Source organism: Nothobranchius furzeri, chromosome 3, assembly GCF_043380555.1.
Source record: "Nothobranchius furzeri strain GRZ-AD chromosome 3, NfurGRZ-RIMD1, whole genome shotgun sequence".
Taxonomy (NCBI): domain Eukaryota; kingdom Metazoa; phylum Chordata; class Actinopteri; order Cyprinodontiformes; family Nothobranchiidae; genus Nothobranchius; species Nothobranchius furzeri.
In genome coordinates this window covers 30,245,308-30,265,727 of record NC_091743.1, presented here as the reverse complement: position 1 = coordinate 30,265,727, position 20,420 = coordinate 30,245,308, and positions in this window count along the sequence as shown.

Sequence of the window (20,420 nt, the reverse complement as noted above, 5' to 3'; positions counted from 1 at the left end):
GACGCTCCTCGGGGCGCGTCTTGCTTGGGCTTCTCTCCTGGAGGCCCTCTGTCAGACCCAGTGTTGACATGTGGCAAGACGCTCCTAGGGGCACGTCTTGCTTGGCTCTCTCTCCTGGAGGCGCTCAGTCAGACCGAGTGATGACATGTGGCAAGATGCTCCTCGGGGCGCGTCTTGCTTGGGCCTCTCTCCTGGAGGCGCTCAGTCAGACCCAGTGGTGACATATGGCAAGACGCTCCTCGGGGCGCGTATTGCTTGGGCCTCTCTCCTGGAGGCCCTCTGTCAGACCCAGTGTTGACATGTGGCAAGACACTCCTCGGGGCACGTCTTGCTTGGGCTTCTCTCATGGAGGCCCTCAGTCAGACCCAGTGTTAACAAGTGTCAAGACACTCCTCGGGGCGCGTCTTGCTTGGGCCTCTCTCCTGGAGGCGCTCAGTCAGACCGAGTAGTGACATGTGGCATGACGCTCCTCGGGGCGCGTCTTGCTTGAGCCTCTCTGCTAGAGGCGCTCAGTCAGACCCAGTGGTGACATGTGGCAAGACACTCCTCGGGGCGCGTCTTGCTTTGGCCTCTCTCCTGGAGGCCCTCTGTCAGACCCAGTGTTGACATGTGGCAAGACGCCTCTCGGGGCAAGTCTTGCTTGGGCCTCTCTCATGGAGGCCCTCAGTCAGACCCAGTGTTGACAAGTGTCAAGACGCTCCTCGGGGCACGTCTTGCTTGGGCCTCTCTCCTGGAGGCGATCAGTCAGACCCATTGTTGACATGTGGCATGACGCTCCTCGGGGCGCGTCTTACTTGGGCCTCTCTCCTGGAGGCGCTCAGTCAGACCCAGTGTTGACATGTGGCAAGACGCTCCTCGGGGCGCGTATTGCTTGGGCCTCTCTCCTGGAGGCCCTCTGTCAGACCCAGTGTTGACATGTGGCAAGACACTCCTCGGGGCACGTCTTGCTTGGGCTTCGCTCATGGAGGCCCTCAGTCAGACCCAGTGTTAACAAGTGTCAAGACACTCCTTGGGGCGCGTCTTGCTTGGGCCTCTCTCCTGGAGGCGCTCAGTCAGACCGAGTAGTGACATGTGGCATGACGCTCCTCGGGGCGCGTCTTGCTTGGGCCTCTCTCCTAGAGGCGCTCAGTCAGACCCAGTGGTGACATGTGGCAAGACACTCCTCGGGGCGCGTCTTGCTTGGGCCTCTCTCCTGGAGGCCCTCTGTCAGACCCAGTGTTGACATGTTGCAAGACGCTTCTCGGGGCGCGTCTTGCTTGGGCCTCTCTCACGGAGGCCCTCAGTCAGACCCAGTGTTGACAAGTGTCAAGACGCTCCTCGAGGCGCGTCTTGCTTGGGCCTCTCTCCTGGAGGCGCTCAGTCAGACCCAGTGTTGACATGTGGCAAGACGCTCCTCGGGGCGCGTCTTACTTGGGCCTCTCTCCTGGAGGCCCTCAGTCAGACCCAGTGTTGACATGTGGCAAGACGCTCCTCGGGGCGCTTCTTGCTTGGGCTTCTCTCCTGGAGGCGCTCAGTCAGACCCATTGTTGACATGTGGCAAGACGCTCCTCGGGGCGCGTCTTGCTTGGGCTTCTCTCCTGGAGGCCCTCAGTCAGACCCATTGTTGACATGTGGCAAGACGCTCCTCGGGGCGCGTCTTGCTTGGGCTTCTCTCCTGGAGGCCCTCTGTCAGACCCAGTGTTGACATGTGGCAAGACGCTCCTAGGGGCACGTCTTGCTTGGCTCTCTCTCCTGGAGGCGCTCAGTCAGACCGAGTGCTGACATGTGGCAAGATGCTCCTCGGGGCGCGTCTTGCTTGGGCCTCTCTCCTGGAGGCGCTCAGTCAGACCCAGTGGTGACATATGGCAAGACGCTCCTCGGGGCGCGTATTGCTTGGGCCTCTCTCCTGGAGGCCCTCTGTCAGACCCAGTGTTGACATGTGGCAAGACACTCCTCGGGGCACGTCTTGCTTGGGCTTCTCTCATGGAGGCCCTCAGTCAGACCCAGTGTTAACAAGTGTCAAGACACTCCTCGGGGCGCGTCTTGCTTGGGCCTCTCTCCTGGAGGCGCTCAGTCAGACCGAGTAGTGACATGTGGCATGACGCTCCTCGGGGCGCGTCTTGCTTGAGCCTCTCTGCTAGAGGCGCTCAGTCAGACCCAGTGGTGACATGTGGCAAGACACTCCTCGGGGCGCGTCTTGCTTTGGCCTCTCTCCTGGAGGCCCTCTGTCAGACCCAGTGTTGACATGTGGCAAGACGCCTCTCGGGGCAAGTCTTGCTTGGGCCTCTCTCATGGAGGCCCTCAGTCAGACCCAGTGTTGACAAGTGTCAAGACGCTCCTCGGGGCACGTCTTGCTTGGGCCTCTCTCCTGGAGGCGATCAGTCAGACCCATTGTTGACATGTGGCATGACGCTCCTCGGGGCGCGTCTTACTTGGGCCTCTCTCCTGGAGGCGCTCAGTCAGACCCAGTGTTGACATGTGGCAAGACGCTCCTCGGGGCGCGTATTGCTTGGGCCTCTCTCCTGGAGGCCCTCTGTCAGACCCAGTGTTGACATGTGGCAAGACACTCCTCGGGGCACGTCTTGCTTGGGCTTCGCTCATGGAGGCCCTCAGTCAGACCCAGTGTTAACAAGTGTCAAGACACTCCTTGGGGCGCGTCTTGCTTGGGCCTCTCTCCTGGAGGCGCTCAGTCAGACCGAGTAGTGACATGTGGCATGACGCTCCTCGGGGCGCGTCTTGCTTGGGCCTCTCTCCTAGAGGCGCTCAGTCAGACCCAGTGGTGACATGTGGCAAGACACTCCTCGGGGCGCGTCTTGCTTGGGCCTCTCTCCTGGAGGCCCTCTGTCAGACCCAGTGTTGACATGTTGCAAGACGCTTCTCGGGGCGCGTCTTGCTTGGGCCTCTCTCACGGAGGCCCTCAGTCAGACCCAGTGTTGACAAGTGTCAAGACGCTCCTCGAGGCGCGTCTTGCTTGGGCCTCTCTCCTGGAGGCGCTCAGTCAGACCCAGTGTTGACATGTGGCAAGACGCTCCTCGGGGCGCGTCTTACTTGGGCCTCTCTCCTGGAGGCCCTCAGTCAGACCCAGTGTTGACATGTGGCAAGACGCTCCTCGGGGCGCTTCTTGCTTGGGCCTCTCTCCTGGAGGCTCTCAGTCAGACCCAGTGGTGACATGTGGCAAGACGCTCCTCGGGGCGCGTCTTGCTTGGGCCTCTCTCCTGGAGGCGCTCAGTCAGAACGAGTGCTGACATGTGGCAAGACGATCCTCGGGGCGCGTCTTGCTTGGGCCTCTCTCCTAGAGGCGCTCAGTCAGACCCAGTGTTGACATGTGGCAAGACGCTCCTCGGGGCGCGTCTTACTTGGGCCTCTCTCCTGGAGGCCCTCAGTCAGACCCAGTGTTGACATGTGGCAAGACGCTTCTCGGGGCGCGTCTTGCTTGGGCCTCTCTCACGGAGGCCCTCAGTCAGACCCAGTGTTGACAAGTGTCAAGACGCTCCTCGGGGCGCGTCTTGCTTGGGCCTCTCTCCTGGAGGCGCTCAGTCAGACCCAGTGTTGACATGTGGCAAGACGCTCCTCGGGGCGCGTCTTACTTGGGCCTCTCTCCTGGAGGCCCTCAGTCAGACCCAGTGTTGACATGTGGCAATACGCTCCTCGGGGCGCGTCTTGCTTGGGCCTCTCTCCTGGAGGCTCTCAGTCAGACCCAGTGGTGACATGTGGCATGACGCTCCTCCGGGCGCGTCTTGCTTGGGCCTCTCTCCTGGAGGCGCTCAGTCAGAACGAGTGCTGACATGTGGCAAGACGATCCTCGGGGCGCGTCTTGCTTGGGCCTCTCTCCTGGAGGCGCTCAGTCAGACCCAGTGTTGACATGTGGCAAGACACTCCTCGGGGCGCGTCTTGCTTGGGCCTCTCTCATGGAGGCACTCAGACAGACCCATTGTTGACATGTGGCAAGACGCTCCTCGGGGCGCGTCTTGCTTGGGCTTCTCTCCTGGAGGCCCTCAGTCAGACCCATTGTTGACAAGAGGCAAGACGCTCCTCGGGGCGGTTCTTGCTTGGGCCTCTCTCCTGGAGGCGCTCAGTCAGACCCAGTGTTGACATGTGGCAAGACATTCCTCGGGGCACGTCTTGCTTGGGCCTCTCTCCTGGAGGCGCTCAGTCAGACCCAGTGTTGACATGTGGCAAGACGCTCCTCGGGGCGCTTCATGCTTGGGCCTCTCTCCTGGAGGCGCTCAGTCAGACCCAGTGGTGACATGTGGCAAGACGCTCCTCGGGGCGCGTCTTACTTGGGCCTCTCTCCTGGAGGCGCTCAATCAGACCCAGTGGTGACATGTGGCAAGACGCTCCTCGGGGCACGTATTGCTTGGGCCTCTCTCCTGGAGGCCCTCTGTCAGACCCAGTGTTGACTTGTGGCAAGACGCTCCTCGGGGCGCGTCTTGATTGGGCTTATCTCATTGAGGCCCTCAGTCAGACCCAGTGTTGACATGTGTCAAGACGCTCCTCGGGGCGTGTCTTGCTTGGGCCTCTCTCCTGGAGGCGCTCAGTCAGACCCAGTGATTGACATGTGGCAAGACACTCCTCGGGGCGCGTCTTGCTTGGGCCTCTCTCCTGGAGGCCCTCTGTCAGACCCAGTGTTGACATGTGGCAAGACGCTCCTCGGGGCGCGTCTTGCTTGGGCCTCTCTCCTGGAGGCCCTCTGTCAGACCCAGTGTTGACATGTGGCAAGACGCTCCTAGGGGCGCGTCTTGCTTGGGCTTCTCTCCTGGAGGCGCTCAGTCAGACCAAGTGCTGACATGTGGCAAGACGCTCCTCGGTGCGCGTCTTGCTTGGGCCTCTCTCCTGGAGGCGCTCAGTCAGACCCAGTGTTGACATGTGGCAAGACGGTCCTCGGTGCGCGTCTTGCTTGGGCCTCTCTCCTGGAGGCGCTCAGTCAGACCCAGTGTTAAAATGTGTCAAGACACTCCTCGGGGCGCGTCTTGCTTGGGCCTCTCTCCTGGAGGCCCTCTGTCAGACCCAGTGTTGACATGTGGCAAGACGCTCCTAGGGGCGCGTCTTGCTTGGCTCTCTCTCCTGGAGGCGCTCAGTCAGACCCAGTGGTGACGTATGGCAAGACGCTCCTCGGGGCGCGTATTGCTTGGGCCTCTCTCCTGGAGGCCCTCTGTCAGACCCAGTGTTGACATGTGGCAAGACACTCCTCGGGGCGCGTCTTGCTTGGGCTTCTCTCATGGAGGCCCTCAGTCAGACCCAGTGTTGACAAGTGTCAAGACACTCCTCGGGGCGCGTCTTGCTTGGGCCTCTCTCCTGGAGGCGCTCAGTCAGACCCATTGTTGACATGTGGCAAGACGCTCCTCGGGGCGCGTCTTGCTTGGGCCTCTCTCCTGGAGGCGCTCAATCAGACCCAGTGGTGACATGTGGCAAGACGCTCCTCGGGGCACGTATTGCTTGGGCCTCTCTCCTGGAGGCCCTCTGTCAGACCCAGTGTTGACTTGTGGCAAGACGCTCCTCGGGGCGCGTCTTGATTGGGCTTATCTCATTGAGGCCCTCAGTCAGACCCAGTGTTGACATGTGTCAAGACGCTCCTCGGGGCGTGTCTTGCTTGGGCCTCTCTCCTGGAGGCGCTCAGTCAGACCCAGTGATTGACATGTGGCAAGACACTCCTCGGGGCGCGTCTTGCTTGGGCTTCTCTCCTGGAGGCCCTCTGTCAGACCCAGTGTTGACATGTGGCAAGACGCTCCTCCTGGCGCGTCTTGCTTGGGCCTCTCTCCTGGAGGCCCTCTGTCAGACCCAGTGTTGACATGTGGCAAGACGCTCCTAGGGGCGCGTCTTGCTTGGGCTTCTCTCCTGGAGGCGCTCAGTCAGACCAAGTGCTGACATGTGGCAAGACACTCCTCGGTGCGCGTCTTGCTTGGGCCTCTCTCCTGGAGGCGCTCAGTCAGACCCAGTGTTGACATGTGGCAAGACGCTCCTCGGTGCGCTTCTTGCTTGGGCCTCTCTCCTGGAGGCGCTCAGTCAGACCCAGTGTTGACATGTGGCAAGACACTCCTCGGGGCGCGTCTTGCTTGGGCCTCTCTCCTGGAGGCCTTCTGTCAGACCCAGTGTTGACATGTGGCAAGACGCTCCTCGGGGCACGTCTTGCTTGGGCCTCTCTCCTGGAGGCGCTCAGTCAGACCCAGAGGAGACATGTGTCAAGATGCTCCTCGGGGCGCATCTTGCTTGGGCCTCTCTCCTGGAGGCGCTCAGTCAGACCGAGTGCTGACATGTGGCAAGACGCTCCTCGGGGCGCGTATTGCTTGGGCCTCTCTCCTGGAGGCCCTCTGTCAGACCCAGTGTTGACATGTGGCAAGACACTCCTCGGGGCGCGTCTTGCTTGGGCTTCTCTCATGGAGGCCCTCAGTCAGACCCAGTGTTGACAAGTGTGAAGACACTCCTCGGGGCGCGTCTTGCTTGGGCCTCTCTCCTGGAGGCGCTCAGTCAGACCCATTGTTGACATGTGGCAAGACGCTCCTCGGGGCGCGTCTTGCTTTGGCTTCTCTCCTGGAGGCCCTCAGTCAGACCCATTGTTGACATGTGGCACGACGCTCCTCGGGGCGCTTCTTGCTTGGGCCTCTCTCCTGGAGGCGCTCAGTCAGACCCAGTGTTGACATGTGGCAAGACTCTCCTCGGGGCGCTTCTTGCTTGGGCCATCTCCTGGAGGCGCTCAGTCAGACCCAGTGTTGACATGTGGCAAGACGCTCCTCGGGGCACATCTTGCTTGGGCCTCTCTCCTGGAGGCGCTCAGTCAGACCCAGTGTTGACATGTGGCAAGACGCTCCTCGGGGCGCGTCTAGCTTGGGCCTCTCTCCTGGAGGCGCTCAGTCAGACCCAGTGTTGACATGTGGCAAGACGCTCCTCGGGGCGCGTCTTACTTGGGCCTCTCTCCTGGAGGCGCTCAGTCAGACCCAGTGTTGACATGTGGCAAGACGCTCCTCGGGGCGCGTCTTGCTTGGGCCTCTCTCCTGGAGGCTCTCAGTCAGACCCAGTGGTGACATGTGGCAAGACGCTCCTCGGGGCGCGTCTTGCTTGCGCCTCTCTCCTGGAGGCGCTCAGTCAGACCCAGTGTTGACATGTGGCAAGACACTCCTCGGGGCGCGTCTTGCTTGGGCCTCTCTCCTGGAGGCCCTCTGTCAGACCCAGTGTTGACATGTGGCAAGACACTCCTCGGGGCGCGTCTTGCTTGGGCTTCTCTCATGGAGGCCCTCAGTCAGACCCAGTGTTGACAAGTGTCAAGACACTCCTCGGGGCGCATCTTGCTTGGGCCTCTCTCCTGGAGGCGCTCAGTCAGACCCATTGTTGACATGTGGCAAGACGCTCCTCGGGGCGCGTCTTGCTTGGGCTTCTCTCCTGGAGGCCCTCAGTCAGACCCATTGTTGACATGTGGCAAGACGCTCCTCGGGGCGCTTCTTGCTTGGGCCTCTCTCCTGGAGGCGCTCAGTCAGACCCAGTGTTGACATGTGGCAAGACTCTACTCGGGGCGCTTCTTGCTTGGGCCTCTCTCCTGGAGGTGCTCAGTCAGACCCAGTGATGACATGTGGCAAGACGCTCCTCGGGGCACGTCTTGCTTGGGCCTCTCTCCTGGAGGCTCTAAGTCAGACCCAGTGGTAACATGTGGCTAGACGCTCCTCGGGGCACGTATTGCTTGGGCCTCTCTCCTGGAGGCCCTCTGTCAGACCCAGTGTTGACATGTGGCAAGACGCTCCTCGGGCGCGTCTTGCTTGGGCCTCTCTCCTGGAGGCCCTTAATCAGACCAAGTGTTGACACGTGGCAAGATGCTCCTCGGGGCGCGTCTTGCTTGGGCCTCTCTCCTGGAGGCGCTCAGTCAGACCGAGTAGTGACATGTGGCAAGACGCTCTTCGGGGCGCGTCTTGCTTGGGCCTCTCTCCTGGAGGCGCTCAGTCAGACCCAGTGGAGACATGTGGCAAGACACTCCTCGGGGCGCGTCTTGCTTCGGCCTCTCTCCTGGAGGCCTGCTGTCAGACCCAGTGTTGACATGTGGCAAGACGCTCCTAGGGGCGCGTCTTGCTTGGGCCTCTCTCCTGGAGGCGCTCAGTCAGACCGAGTGCTGACATGTGGCAAGACGCTCCTCGGGGCGCGTCTTGCTTGGGCCTCTCTCCTGGAGGCGCTCAGTCAGACCCAGTGGTGACATATGGCAAGACGCTCCTCGGGGCGCGTGTTGCTTGGGCCTCTCTCCTGGAGGCCCTCTGTCAGACCCAGTGTTGACATGTGGCAAGACACTCCTCGGGGCGCGTCTTGCTTGGGCTTCTCTCATGGAGGCCCTCAATCAGACCCAGTGTTGACAAGTGTCAAGACACTCCTCGGGGCGCGTCTTGCTTGGAGTTCTCTCATGGAGGCGCTCAGTCAGACCCAGTGTTGACAAGTGTCAAGACACTCCTCGGGGCGCGTCTTGCTTGGGCCTCTCTCTTGGAGGCGCTCAGTCAGACCCATTGTTGACATGTGGCAAGACGCTCCTCGGGGCGCGTCTTGCTTTGGCTTCTCTCCTGGAGGCCCTCAGTCAGACCAATTGTTGACATGTGGCAAGACGCTCCTCGGGGCGCTTCTTGCTTGGGCCTCTCTCCTGGAGGGGCTCAGTCAGACCCAGTGTTGACATGTGGCAAGACTCTCCTCGGGGCGCTTCTTGCTTGGGCCATCTCCTGGAGGCGCTCAGTCAGACCCAGTGTTGACATGTGGCAAGACGCTCCTCGGGGAACATCTTGCTTGGGCCTCTCTCCTGGAGGCGCTCAGTCAGACCCATTGTTGACATGTGGCAAGACGCTCCTCGGGGCGCGTCTTGCTTGGGCCTCTCTCCTGGAGGCACTCAGTCAGACCCAGTGTTGACATGTGGCAAGACACTCCTCGGGGCGCGTCTTACTTTGGCCTCTCTCCTGGAGGCGCTCAGTCAGACCCAGTGTTGACATGTTGCAAGACGCTCCTCGGGGCGCGCCTTGTTTGGGCCTCTCTCCTGGAGGCTCTCATTCAGACCCAGTGGTTACATGTGGCAAGACGCTCCTCGGGGCGCGTCTTGCTTGCGCCTCTCTCCTGGAGGCGCTCAGTCAGACCCAGTGTTGACATGTGGCAAGACACTCCTCGGGGCGCGTCTTGCTTGGGCCTCTCTCCTGGAGGCCCTCTGTCAGACCCAGTGTTGACATGTGGCAAGACACTCTTTGGGGCGCGTCTTGCTTGGGCTTCTCTCATGGAGGCCCTCAGTCAGACCCAGTGTTGACAAGTGTCAAGACACTCCTCGGGGCGCATCTTGCTTGGGCCTCTCTCCTGGAGGCGCTCAGTCAGACCCATTGTTGATATGTGGCAAGACGCTCCTCGGGGCGCGTCTTGCTTGGGCTTCTCTCCTGGAGGCCCTCAGTCAGACCCATTGTTGACATGTGGCAAGACGCTCCTCGGGGCGCTTCTTGCTTGGGCCTCTCTCCTGGAGGCGCTCAGTCAGACCCAGTGTTGACATGTGGCAAGACTCTACTCGGGGCGCTTCTTGCTTGGGCCTCTCTCCTGGAGGCGCTCAGTCAGACCCAGTGATGACATGTGGCAAGACGCTCCTCGAGGCACGTCTTGCTTGGGCCTCTCTCCTGGAGGCGCTAAGTCAGACCCAGTGGTAACATGTGGCTAGACGCTCCTCGGGGCACGTATTGCTTGGGCTTCTCTCCTGGAGGCCCTCTGTCATACCCAGTGTTGACATGTGGCAAGACGCTCCTAGGGGCGCGTCTTGCTTGGGCCTCTCTCCTGGAGGCGCTCAGTCAGACCGAGTGCTGACGTGTGGCAAGACGCTCCTCGGGGCGCGTCTTGCTTGGGCCTCTCTCCTGGAGGCGCTCAATCAGACCCAGTGGTGACAAATGGCAAGACGTTCCTCGGGGCGCGTGTTGCTTGGGCCTCTCTCCTGGAGGCCCTCTGTCAGACCCAGTGTTGACATGTGGCAAGACGCTCCTCGGGGCGCGTCTTGCTTGGGCCTCTCTCCTGGAGGCGCTCAGTCAGACCCAGTGTTGACATGTGGCAAGACGCTCCTAGGGGCGCGTCTTGCTTGGGCCTCTCTCCTGGAGGCGCTCAGTCAGACCGAGTGCTGACATGTGGCAAGACGCTCCTCGGGGCGCGTCTTGCTTGGGCCTCTCTCCTGGAGGTGCTCAGTCAGACCCAGTGGTGACATGTGGCAAGACACTCCTCGGGGCGCGTATTGCTTGGGCCTCTCTCCTGGAGGCCCTCAGTCAGACCCAGTGTTGACAGGTGGCAAGAAACTCCTCGGGGCGCGTCTTGCTTGGGCCTCTCTCCTGGAGGCCCGCTGTCAGACCCAGTGTTGACATGTGGCAAGACGCTCCTAGGGGCGCATCTTGCTTGGGCCTCTCTCCTGGAGGCACTCAGTCAGACCGAGTGCTGACATGTGGCAAGACGCTCCTCGGGGCGCGTCTTGCTTGGGCCTCTCTCCTTGAGGCGCTCAGTCAAACCCAGTGGTGACATATGGAAAGCTGCTCCTCGGGGCGCGTGTTGCTTGGGCCTCTCTCCTGGAGGCCCTCTGTCAGACCCAGTGTTGACATGTGGCAAGACACTCCTCGGGGCGCGTCTTGCTTGGGCCTCTCTCCTGGAGGCGCTCAGTCAGACCCAGTGTTGACATGTGGCAAGACGCTCCTAGGGGCGCGTCTTGCTTGGGCCTCTCTCCTGGAGGCGCTCAGTCAGACCGAGTGCTGACATGTGGCAAGACGCTCCTCGGGGCGCATCTTGCTTGGGCCTCTCTCCTGGAGGCGCTCAGTCAGACCCAGTGGTGACATATGGCAAGACGCTCCTCGGGGCGCGTATTGCTTGGGCCTCTCTCCTGGAGGCCCTCTGTCAGACCCAGTGGTGACATGTGGCAAGACACTCTTCGGGGCACGTCTTGCTTGGGCCTCTCTCCTGGAGGCGCTAAGTCAGACCCAGTGGTAACATGTGGCTAGACGCTCCTCGGGGCACGTATTGCTTGGGCCTCTCTCCTGGAGGCCCTCTGTCATACCCAGTGTTGACATGTGGCAAGACGCTCCTAGGGGCGCGTCTTTGCTTGGGCCTCTCTCCTGGAGGCGCTCAGTCAGACCGAGTGCTGACGTGTGGCAAGACACTCCTCGGGGCGCGTCTTGCTTGGGCCTCTCTCCTGGAGGCGCTCAATCAGACCCAGTGGTGACATATGGCAAGACGCTCCTCGGGGCGCGTGTTGCTTGGGCCTCTCTCCTGGAGGCCCTCTGTCAGACCCAGTGTTGACATGTGGCAAGACGCTCCTCGGGGCGCGTCTTGCTTGGGCCTCTCTCCTGGAGGCGCTCAGTCAGACCCAGTGTTGACATGTGGCAAGACGCTCCTAGGGGCGCGTCTTGCTTGGGCCTCTCTCCTGGAGGCGCTCAGTCAGACCGAGTGCTGACATGTGGCAAGACGCTCCTCGGGGCGCGTCTTGCTTGGGCCTCTCTCCTGGAGGCGCTCAGTCAGACCCAGTGGTGACATGTGGCAAGACACTCCTCGGGGCGCGTATTGCTTGGGCCTCTCTCCTGGAGGCCCTCAGTCAGACCCAGTGTTGACAGGTGGCAAGACACTCCTCGGGGCGCGTCTTGCTTGGGCCTCTCTCCTGGAGGCCCGCTGTCAGACCCAGTGTTGACATGTGGCAAGACGCTCCTAGGGGCGCATCTTGCTTGGGCCTCTCTCCTGGAGGCACTCAGTCAGACCGAGTGTTGACATGTGGCAAGACGCTCCTCGGGGCGCGTCTTGCTTGGGCCTCTCTCCTTGAGGCGCTCAGTCAAACCCAGTGGTGACATATGGCAAGATGCTCCTCGGGACGCGTGTTGCTTGGGCCTCTCTCCTGGAGGCCCTCTGTCAGACCCAGTGTTGACATGTGGCAAGACACTCCTCGGGGCGCGTCTTGCTTGGGCCTCTCTCCTGGAGGCGCTCAGTCAGACCCAGTGTTGACATGTGGCAAGACGCTCCTAGGGGCGCGTCTTGCTTGGGCCTCTCTCCTGGAGGCGCTCAGTCAGACCCATTGTTGACATGTGGCAAGACGCTCCTCGGGGCGCGTCTTGCTTTGGCTTCTCTCCTGGAGGCCCTCAGTCAGACCCATTGTTGACATGTGGCACGACGCTCCTCAGGGCGCTTCTTGCTTGGGCCTCTCTCCTGGAGGCGCTCAGTCAGACCCAGTGTTGACATGTGGCAAGACTCTCCTCGGGGCGCTTCTTGCTTGGGCCATCTCCTGGAGGCGCTCAGTCAGACCCAGTGTTGACATGTGGCAAGACGCTCCTCGGGGCACATCTTGCTTGGGCCTCTCTCCTGGAGGCGCTCAGTCAGACCCAGTGTTGACATGTGGCAAGACGCTCCTCGGGGCGCGTCTAGCTTGGGCCTCTCTCCTGGAGGCGCTCAGTCAGACCCAGTGTTGACATGTGGCAAGACGCTCCTCGGGGCGCGTCTTACTTGGGCCTCTCTCCTGGAGGCGCTCAGTCAGACCCAGTGTTGACATGTGGCAAGACGCTCCTCGGGGCGCGTCTTGCTTGGGCCTCTCTCCTGGAGGCTCTCAGTCAGACCCAGTGGTGACATGTGGCAAGACGCTCCTCGGGGCGCGTCTTGCTTGCGCCTCTCTCCTGGAGGCGCTCAGTCAGACCCAGTGTTGACATGTGGCAAGACACTCCTCGGGGCGCGTCTTGCTTGGGCCTCTCTCCTGGAGGCCCTCTGTCAGACCCAGTGTTGACATGTGGCAAGACACTCCTCGGGGCGCGTCTTGCTTGGGCTTCTCTCATGGAGGCCCTCAGTCAGACCCAGTGTTGACAAGTGTCAAGACACTCCTCGGGGCGCATCTTGCTTGGGCCTCTCTCCTGGAGGCGCTCAGTCAGACCCATTGTTGACATGTGGCAAGACGCTCCTCGGGGCGCGTCTTGCTTGGGCTTCTCTCCTGGAGGCCCTCAGTCAGACCCATTGTTGACATGTGGCAAGACGCTCCTCGGGGCGCTTCTTGCTTGGGCCTCTCTCCTGGAGGCGCTCAGTCAGACCCAGTGTTGACATGTGGCAAGACTCTACTCGGGGCGCTTCTTGCTTGGGCCTCTCTCCTGGAGGTGCTCAGTCAGACCCAGTGATGACATGTGGCAAGACGCTCCTCGGGGCACGTCTTGCTTGGGCCTCTCTCCTGGAGGCTCTAAGTCAGACCCAGTGGTAACATGTGGCTAGACGCTCCTCGGGGCACGTATTGCTTGGGCCTCTCTCCTGGAGGCCCTCTGTCAGACCCAGTGTTGACATGTGGCAAGACGCTCCTCGGGCGCGTCTTGCTTGGGCCTCTCTCCTGGAGGCCCTTAATCAGACCAAGTGTTGACACGTGGCAAGATGCTCCTCGGGGCGCGTCTTGCTTGGGCCTCTCTCCTGGAGGCGCTCAGTCAGACCGAGTAGTGACATGTGGCAAGACGCTCTTCGGGGCGCGTCTTGCTTGGGCCTCTCTCCTGGAGGCGCTCAGTCAGACCCAGTGGAGACATGTGGCAAGACACTCCTCGGGGCGCGTCTTGCTTCGGCCTCTCTCCTGGAGGCCTGCTGTCAGACCCAGTGTTGACATGTGGCAAGACGCTCCTAGGGGCGCGTCTTGCTTGGGCCTCTCTCCTGGAGGCGCTCAGTCAGACCGAGTGCTGACATGTGGCAAGACGCTCCTCGGGGCGCGTCTTGCTTGGGCCTCTCTCCTGGAGGCGCTCAGTCAGACCCAGTGGTGACATATGGCAAGACGCTCCTCGGGGCGCGTGTTGCTTGGGCCTCTCTCCTGGAGGCCCTCAATCAGACCCAGTGTTGACAAGTGTCAAGACACTCCTCGGGGCGCGTCTTGCTTGGAGTTCTCTCATGGAGGCGCTCAGTCAGACCCAGTGTTGACAAGTGTCAAGACACTCCTCGGGGCGCGTCTTGCTTGGGCCTCTCTCTTGGAGGCGCTCAGTCAGACCCATTGTTGACATGTGGCAAGACGCTCCTCGGGGCGCGTCTTGCTTTGGCTTCTCTCCTGGAGGCCCTCAGTCAGACCAATTGTTGACATGTGGCAAGACGCTCCTCGGGGCGCTTCTTGCTTGGGCCTCTCTCCTGGAGGGGCTCAGTCAGACCCAGTGTTGACATGTGGCAAGACTCTCCTCGGGGCGCTTCTTGCTTGGGCCATCTCCTGGAGGCGCTCAGTCAGACCCAGTGTTGACATGTGGCAAGACGCTCCTCGGGGAACATCTTGCTTGGGCCTCTCTCCTGGAGGCGCTCAGTCAGACCCATTGTTGACATGTGGCAAGACGCTCCTCGGGGCGCGTCTTGCTTGGGCCTCTCTCCTGGAGGCACTCAGTCAGACCCAGTGTTGACATGTGGCAAGACACTCCTCGGGGCGCGTCTTACTTTGGCCTCTCTCCTGGAGGCGCTCAGTCAGACCCAGTGTTGACATGTTGCAAGACGCTCCTCGGGGCGCGCCTTGTTTGGGCCTCTCTCCTGGAGGCTCTCATTCAGACCCAGTGGTGACATGTGGCAAGACGCTCCTCGGGGCGCGTCTTGCTTGCGCCTCTCTCCTGGAGGCGCTCAGTCAGACCCAGTGTTGACATGTGGCAAGACACTCCTCGGGGCGCGTCTTGCTTGGGCCTCTCTCCTGGAGGCCCTCTGTCAGACCCAGTGTTGACATGTGGCAAGACACTCTTTGGGGCGCGTCTTGCTTGGGCTTCTCTCATGGAGGCCCTCAGTCAGACCCAGTGTTGACAAGTGTCAAGACACTCCTCGGGGCGCATCTTGCTTGGGCCTCTCTCCTGGAGGCGCTCAGTCAGACCCATTGTTGATATGTGGCAAGACGCTCCTCGGGGCGCGTCTTGCTTGGGCTTCTCTCCTGGAGGCCCTCAGTCAGACCCATTGTTGACATGTGGCAAGACGCTCCTCGGGGCGCTTCTTGCTTGGGCCTCTCTCCTGGAGGCGCTCAGTCAGACCCAGTGTTGACATGTGGCAAGACTCTACTCGGGGCGCTTCTTGCTTGGGCCTCTCTCCTGGAGGCGCTCAGTCAGACCCAGTGATGACATGTGGCAAGACGCTCCTCGAGGCACGTCTTGCTTGGGCCTCTCTCCTGGAGGCGCTAAGTCAGACCCAGTGGTAACATGTGGCTAGACGCTCCTCGGGGCACGTATTGCTTGGGCTTCTCTCCTGGAGGCCCTCTGTCATACCCAGTGTTGACATGTGGCAAGACGCTCCTAGGGGCGCGTCTTGCTTGGGCCTCTCTCCTGGAGGCTCTCAGTCAGACCCAGTGGTGACATGTGGCAAGACGCTCCTCGGGGCGCGTCTTGCTTGCGCCTCTCTCCTGGAGGCGCTCAGTCAGACCCAGTGTTGACATGTGGCAAGACACTCCTCGGGGCGCGTCTTGCTTGGGCCTCTCTCCTGGAGGCCCTCTGTCAGACCCAGTGTTGACATGTGGCAAGACACTCCTCGGGGCGCGTCTTGCTTGGGCTTCTCTCATGGAGGCCCTCAGTCAGACCCAGTGTTGACAAGTGTCAAGACACTCCTCGGGGCGCATCTTGCTTGGGCCTCTCTCCTGGAGGCGCTCAGTCAGACCCATTGTTGACATGTGGCAAGACGCTCCTCGGGGCGCGTCTTGCTTGGGCTTCTCTCCTGGAGGCCCTCAGTCAGACCCATTGTTGACATGTGGCAAGACGCTCCTCGGGGCGCTTCTTGCTTGGGCCTCTCTCCTGGAGGCGCTCAGTCAGACCCAGTGTTGACATGTGGCAAGACTCTACTCGGGGCGCTTCTTGCTTGGGCCTCTCTCCTGGAGGTGCTCAGTCAGACCCAGTGATGACATGTGGCAAGACGCTCCTCGGGGCACGTCTTGCTTGGGCCTCTCTCCTGGAGGCTCTAAGTCAGACCCAGTGGTAACATGTGGCTAGACGCTCCTCGGGGCACGTATTGCTTGGGCCTCTCTCCTGGAGGCCCTCTGTCAGACCCAGTGTTGACATGTGGCAAGACGCTCCTCGGGCGCGTCTTGCTTGGGCCTCTCTCCTGGAGGCCCTTAATCAGACCAAGTGTTGACACGTGGCAAGATGCTCCTCGGGGCGCGTCTTGCTTGGGCCTCTCTCCTGGAGGCGCTCAGTCAGACCGAGTAGTGACATGTGGCAAGACGCTCTTCGGGGCGCGTCTTGCTTGGGCCTCTCTCCTGGAGGTGCTCAGTCAGACCCAGTGGAGACATGTGGCAAGACACTCCTCGGGGCGCGTCTTGCTTCGGCCTCTCTCCTGGAGGCCTGCTGTCAGACCCAGTGTTGACATGTGGCAAGACGCTCCTAGGGGCGCGTCTTGCTTGGGCCTCTCTCCTGGAGGCGCTCAGTCAGACCGAGTGCTGACATGTGGCAAGACGCTCCTCGGGGCGCGTCTTGCTTGGGCCTCTCTCCTGGAGGCGCTCAGTCAGACCCAGTGGTGACATATGGCAAGACGCTCCTCGGGGCGCGTGTTGCTTGGGCCTCTCTCCTGGAGGCCCTCTGTCAGACCCAGTGTTGACATGTGGCAAGACACTCCTCGGGGCGCGTCTTGCTTGGGCTTCTCTCATGGAGGCCCTCAATCAGACCCAGTGTTGACAAGTGTCAAGACACTCCTCGGGGCGCGTCTTGCTTGGAGTTCTCTCATGGAGGCGCTCAGTCAGACCCAGTGTTGACAAGTGTCAAGACACTCCTCGGGGCGCGTCTTGCTTGGGCCTCTCTCTTGGAGGCGCTCAGTCAGACCCATTGTTGACATGTGGCAAGACGCTCCTCGGGGCGCGTCTTGCTTTGGCTTCTCTCCTGGAGGCCCTCAGTCAGACCAATTGTTGACATGTGGCAAGACGCTCCTCGGGGCGCTTCTTGCTTGGGCCTCTCTCCTGGAGGGGCTCAGTCAGACCCAGTGTTGACATGTGGCAAGACTCTCCTCGGGGCGCTTCTTGCTTGGGCCATCTCCTGGAGGCGCTCAGTCAGACCCAGTGTTGACATGTGGCAAGACGCTCCTCGGGGAACATCTTGCTTGGGCCTCTCTCCTGGAGGCGCTCAGTCAGACCCATTGTTGACATGTGGCAAGACGCTAATCGGGGCGCGTCTTGCTTGGGCCTCTCTCCTGGAGGCACTCAGTCAGACCCAGTGTTGACATGTGGCAAGACACTCCTCGGGGCGCGTCTTACTTTGGCCTCTCTCCTGGAGGCGCTCAGTCAGACCCAGTGTTGACATGTTGCAAGACGCTCCTCGGGGCGCGCCTTGTTTGGGCCTCTCTCCTGGAGGCTCTCATTCAGACCCAGTGGTGACATGTGGCAAGACGCTCCTCGGGGCGCGTCTTGCTTGCGCCTCTCTCCTGGAGGCGCTCAGTCAGACCCAGTGTTGACATGTGGCAAGACACTCCTCGGGGCGCGTCTTGCTTGGGCCTCTCTCCTGGAGGCCCTCTGTCAGACCCAGTGTTGACATGTGGCAAGACACTCTTTGGGGCGCGTCTTGCTTGGGCTTCTCTCATGGAGGCCCTCAGTCAGACCCAGTGTTGACAAGTGTCAAGACACTCCTCGGGGCGCATCTTGCTTGGGCCTCTCTCCTGGAGGCGCTCAGTCAGACCCATTGTTGATATGTGGCAAGACGCTCCTCGGGGCGCGTCTTGCTTGGGCTTCTCTCCTGGAGGCCCTCAGTCAGACCCATTGTTGACATGTGGCAAGACGCTCCTCGGGGCGCTTCTTGCTTGGGCCTCTCTCCTGGAGGCGCTCAGTCAGACCCAGTGTTGACATGTGGCAAGACTCTACTCGGGGCGCTTCTTGCTTGGGCCTCTCTCCTGGAGGCGCTCAGTCAGACCCAGTGATGACATGTGGCAAGACGCTCCTCGAGGCACGTCTTGCTTGGGCCTCTCTCCTGGAGGCGCTAAGTCAGACCCAGTGGTAACATGTGGCTAGACGCTCCTCGGGGCACGTATTGCTTGGGCTTCTCTCCTGGAGGCCCTCTGTCATACCCAGTGTTGACATGTGGCAAGACGCTCCTAGGGGCGCGTCTTGCTTGGGCCTCTCTCCTGGAGGCGCTCAGTCAGACCGAGTGCTGACGTGTGGCAAGACGCTCCTCGGGGCGCGTCTTGCTTGGGCCTCTCTCCTGGAGGCGCTCAATCAGACCCAGTGGTGACAAATGGCAAGACGTTCCTCGGGGCGCGTGTTGCTTGGGCCTCTCTCCTGGAGGCCCTCTGTCAGACCCAGTGTTGACATGTGGCAAGACGCTCCTCGGGGCGCGTCTTGCTTGGGCCTCTCTCCTGGAGGCGCTCAGTCAGACCCAGTGTTGACATGTGGCAAGACGCTCCTAGGGGCGCGTCTTGCTTGGGCCTCTCTCCTGGAGGCGCTCAGTCAGACCGAGTGCTGACATGTGGCAAGACGCTCCTCGGGGCGCGTCTTGCTTGGGCCTCTCTCCTGGAGGTGCTCAGTCAGACCCAGTGGTGACATGTGGCAAGACACTCCTCGGGGCGCGTATTGCTTGGGCCTCTCTCCTGGAGGCCCTCAGTCAGACCCAGTGTTGACAGGTGGCAAGAAACTCCTCGGGGCGCGTCTTGCTTGGGCCTCTCTCCTGGAGGCCCGCTGTCAGACCCAGTGTTGACATGTGGCAAGACGCTCCTAGGGGCGCATCTTGCTTGGGCCTCTCTCCTGGAGGCACTCAGTCAGACCGAGTGCTGACATGTGGCAAGACGCTCCTCGGGGCGCGTCTTGCTTGGGCCTCTCTCCTTGAGGCGCTCAGTCAAACCCAGTGGTGACATATGGAAAGCTGCTCCTCGGGGCGCGTGTTGCTTGGGCCTCTCTCCTGGAGGCCCTCTGTCAGACCCAGTGTTGACATGTGGCAAGACACTCCTCGGGCGCGTCTTGCTTGGGCCTCTCTCCTGGAGGCGCTCAGTCAGACCCAGTGTTGACATGTGGCAAGACGCTCCTAGGGGCGCGTCTTGCTTGGGCCTCTCTCCTGGAGGCGCTCAGTCAGACCGAGTGCTGACATGTGGCAAGACGCTCCTCGGGGCGCATCTTGCTTGGGCCTCTCTCCTGGAGGCGCTCAGTCAGACCCAGTGGTGACATATGGCAAGACGCTCCTCGGGGCGCGTATTGCTTGGGCCTCTCTCCTGGAGGCCCTCTGTCAGACCCAGTGGTGACATGTGGCAAGACACTCTTCGGGGCACGTCTTGCTTGGGCCTCTCTCCTGGAGGCGCTAAGTCAGACCCAGTGGTAACATGTGGCTAGACGCTCCTCGGGGCACGTATTGCTTGGGCCTCTCTCCTGGAGGCCCTCTGTCATACCCAGTGTTGACATGTGGCAAGACGCTCCTAGGGGCGCGTCTTTGCTTGGGCCTCTCTCCTGGAGGCGCTCAGTCAGACCGAGTGCTGACGTGTGGCAAGACACTCCTCGGGGCGCGTCTTGCTTGGGCCTCTCTCCTGGAGGCGCTCAATCAGACCCAGTGGTGACATATGGCAAGACGCTCCTCGGGGCGCGTGTTGCTTGGGCCTCTCTCCTGGAGGCCCTCTGTCAGACCCAGTGTTGACATGTGGCAAGACGCTCCTCGGGGCGCGTCTTGCTTGGGCCTCTCTCCTGGAGGCGCTCAGTCAGACCCAGTGTTGACATGTGGCAAGACGCTCCTAGGGGCGCGTCTTGCTTGGGCCTCTCTCGTGGAGGCGCTCAGTCAGACCGAGTGCTGACATGTGGCAAGACGCTCCTCGGGGCGCGTCTTGCTTGGGCCTCTCTCCTGGAGGCGCTCAGTCAGACCCAGTGGTGACATGTGGCAAGACACTCCTCGGGGCGCGTATTGCTTGGGCCTCTCTCCTGGAGGCCCTCAGTCAGACCCAGTGTTGACAGGTGGCAAGACACTCCTCGGGGCGCGTCTTGCTTGGGCCTCTCTCCTGGAGGCCCGCTGTCAGACCCAGTGTTGACATGTGGCAAGACGCTCCTAGGGGCGCATCTTGCTTGGGCCTCTCTCCTGGAGGCACTCAGTCAGACCGAGTGTTGACATGTGGCAAGACGCTCCTCGGGGCGCGTCTTGCTTGGGCCTCTCTCCTTGAGGCGCTCAGTCAAACCCAGTGGTGACATATGGCAAGATGCTCCTCGGGGCGCGTGTTGCTTGGGCCTCTCTCCTGGAGGCCCTCTGTCAGACCCAGTGTTGACATGTGGCAAGACACTCCTCGGGGCGCGTCTTGCTTGGGCCTCTCTCCTGGAGGCGCTCAGTCAGACCCAGTGTTGACATGTGGCAAGACGCTCCTAGGGGCGCGTCTTGCTTGGGCCTCTCTCCTGGAGGCGCTCAGTCAGACCGAGTGCTGACATGTGGCAAGACGCTCCTCGGGGCGCATCTTGCTTGGGCCTCTCTCCTGGAGGCGCTCAGTCAGACCCAGTGGTGACATATGGCAAGTCGCTCCTCGGGGCGCGTATTGCTTGGGCCTCTCTCCTGGAGGCCCTCTGTCAGACCCAGTGGTGACATGTGGCAAGACACTCTTCGGGGTGCGTC